The sequence below is a fragment of the Triticum dicoccoides genome, chromosome 7B (genome assembly GCF_002162155.2).
Source record: "Triticum dicoccoides isolate Atlit2015 ecotype Zavitan chromosome 7B, WEW_v2.0, whole genome shotgun sequence".
Lineage (NCBI taxonomy): Eukaryota > Viridiplantae > Streptophyta > Magnoliopsida > Poales > Poaceae > Triticum > Triticum dicoccoides.
Genome location: NC_041393.1, coordinates 305,631,299 through 305,635,035, shown reverse-complemented (window position 1 = coordinate 305,635,035; position 3,737 = coordinate 305,631,299).

Genomic DNA, 3,737 nt, shown 5'->3' with positions numbered 1-3,737 from the left:
TACGATAAATTGCAATTGCTTGAATGACTGAGATTATAGTTTGTTAGTTCCCAATGAAGTTTTCGAACCATACTTGACATTGTGAATTGCTTGTTACTTGAGCATAGGAAATCATATGACAAAATCTATATATGTTGCTGTTGTTAGAATGATCATGATGCCCACATGTCTGTATTTTATTTTTTATCGACACCTCTATCTCTAAACATGCGGACATATTTTTCGATTCCGGCTTTCGCTTGAGGACAAGTGAGGTCTAAGCTTGGGGTAGTTGATACGTACATTTTGCATCATGCTTTTATATCAATATTTATCGCATTATGGGTTGTTGTCAGTGTCAAAACCGGCGGATCTCGGGTAGGGGGTCCCGAACTGTGCGTCTAGGCGGATGGTAACAGGAGACAAGGGACACGATGTTTTTACCCAGGTTCGGGCCCTCTCGATGGAGGTAAAACCCTACTCCTGCTTGATTAATATTGATGATATGGGTAGTACAAGAGTAGAGCTACCACGAGATCAGAGAGGCTAAACCCTACAAGCTAGCCTATGGTATGATTGTTGTATATATGATCTATCGACTAGCCTGGCCCTGGTTTATATAATGCACCAGAGGCCTAGGATAACAAGAGTCCTAGCCGAATACGCCGGTGGGGAGGAGTCCTTGTCTTGATCGCCAAGTCTTGTGGAATCTTCCTTGTATGCGGCAACTTTCCGGACTGGCCCATGAGTATACGGCCATGGGGGTCCTCGGCCCAATCTAACAGATCGAGAGATGACGTGGTGAGTACCCCCTAGTCCAGGACACCGTCAGTTGTTATTACACATTATATCTCAATACTTATGGCTATTCTCTCTTATTTTACAAGGTTTACCATGAAGAGGGGGAATGCCGGCAGCTGGAATTCTGGCTGGAAAAGGAGCAAACATTGGAAACCTATTCTGCACAGCTCCAAAAGTCCTGAAACTCCAAGAAACAACCTTTTGGAATTAATAAGAATTTCTGAGCGAAAGAAATAGGCCAGGGGGCCACACCCTATCTAGGAGACAGGGGGCGCGCCCCCCCTATAGGGCGCGCCCCCTATCTCCTGGGCCCCCTGGTGGGCCTCCGGTGTCCATCTTCTGCTATATCATCACTTTTACCCTGGAAAAAAATGTGGGCAAGCTTACGGGACAAAACTCCGCTGCCACGAGGCGGAACCTTGGCGGAACCAATCTAGGGCTCTGGCGGAGCTGTTCTGCCGGGGACACTTCCCTCCGGGAGGGGGAAATCAACACCACCGTCATCACCAACGACCCTCTCATCGGGAGGGGGTCAATCTCCATCAACATCTTCACCAACACCATCTCCTCTCAAAACCCTAGTTCATCTCTTGTATCCAATCTTATATCAAAACCACAAATTGGTATCTGTGGGTTGCTAGTAGTGTTGATTACTCCTTGTAGTTGATACTAATTGGTTTACTTGGTGGAAGATCATATGTTCAGATCCTTTATGCATATTATTACCCCTCTGATTATGAACATGAATATGCTTTGTGAGTAGATACGTTTGTTCCTGAGGACATGGGAGAAGTCTTGCTATTAGTAGTCATGTGAATTTGGTATTCGTTCGATATTTTGATGAGATGTATGTTGTCTTTTCCTCTAGTGGTGTTATGTGAATGTCGCTACATGACACTTCACCATTATTTGGGCCTAGAGGAAGGCATGGGGAAGTAATAAGTAGATGATGGGTTGCTAGAGTGACAGAAGCTTAAACCCTAGTTTATGTGTTGCTTCGTTAGGGGTTCATATGGATCCATATGTCTAATGCTATGGTTAGGTTTACCTTAATACTTCTTTTTGTAGTTGCGGATGCTTGCAATAGGGGTTAATCATAAGTGGGATGCTTGTCCAAGTTAGGGCAGTACCCAAGTACCGGTCCACCCACCTATCAAATTATCAAAGTACCAAACGCGAATCATTTGAGCATGATGAAAACTAGCTTGACGATAATTCCCAATGTGTCCTCGGGAGCTCCTTTCTCATTATTAGAAATTGTCCAGGCTTATCCTTTGCTACATAAAGGATTGGGCCACCTTGCTGCACTTTATTTACTTTATTTACTTGTTGCTCGTTACTATTTATCTTATCACAAAACTATCTATTACCTACAATTTCAGTGCTTGCAGAGAAAACCTTACTGAAAACCGCTTATCATTTCCTTCTGCTCCTCGTTGGGTTCGACACTCTTACTTATCAAAAGGACTACGATAGATCCCCTACACTTGTGGGTCATCAATCATCCATCGTGATGTGTATGTGCACGTTAGAGTTAGCACAAGATAAGCATCGCTCAAAGAAATTTGATGCATGGTATAAGAACATGTCATCCATCATGAAAGAATAGTTATTATGTATGACACGATGCGGACACAAATTGAGCAGGCAAGTATTTGGCACATTAATAGCATGTTTGTTCATGAGGAGTATATGGTGCACACAAGTATTGGGATCATGCAAAGGATGGGATGGATCAAAATCTCCTAACATGTATGAGGAAACTGTGGGGGTCTCCTCATGAACAACATTGGAAACATCATATGGAGAAAATGGACAACATCCAAAACAATGCATATCCGAAGCTAGGTGGGTATGGCATGGCATATGAGATAAACGATGCAAAGGGAGCATATCAATATCATCAGAAGAAAAACAAATGCCAATAACCATGGGATTGTCATCTATGCCATATGTGCAAATTGGGTTTATTTTAATGTCATGTGCATAGTCACTATGAAGAGATTGCAAATAAGACATATGGTTGATCTCATGCATAGCATATGACAAGTCAAGCAGATTGTCAAACATGATGTGACCAAGGGAATTGTCACAAGAAATCCTATGTAACATGGCATCACAACTAATAGACTCCACATGAGAATCATCATACTCATCATAAATGGGCAAGAAATCATCACATGAGGAAGTCGCACTAGCATGGATCATGGAAATAGGTGGATCAACATCATGCAAGCAAGCAATGCCAAGAATGTCCACTAGTGGGACTAGCGCATCATCGTCACATTTGTCACCTTTTTCATTCCACTCATGTGGTGTAGGTGAGGTGGGAAAGACCAAATGGTGGTCTTGTTCATCTTGATGGAACCATGTGGGGGTGCATCATATTCCACCATGGACATCGTCTTGTCCAAAGGGAGGACGAAGTCGTCGTGGATCGGCGTGTCATCATCAATAGGACCTAGCACAAAATGATAAGACACAATAGAGGTAGAGGTCGAGTTGTTAGAAATGCAAATGGCCTCACGGGACCTATCAACTATCTCACTCTCTCTATGTGGTGGTTCACTCACTCCCTCAAAGTAGGTGCACTCAATCTCACATATGGTAGAGTCACTCATCTCAGTCAAGTGGTGCGGGTTGTGGCTCTCCTCACATGGGAATTGTGGCAACTCATCATATATGGGGCTAGTGGTGAAGTCACTCTCACTCTCAATATGGTGGCACAAGTCACTCAAGTCATCGTACGTCGCCGTGGTTGAAGGGAAAATCCCATGCTCAACCATCTCTTCACCGTCGTCGTGGATGAAGACCGAAGATGGCACATCATCACTCTTCTCCATGACCGAAGGGAAAATCCCATGCTCGTTCATCTCGTCATTGTCGCCGTGGATGAAGGCCGAAGATGGCACATCATCACTCTCACCTCCAAAGATGGAAGCATCATCCTTGCTCGA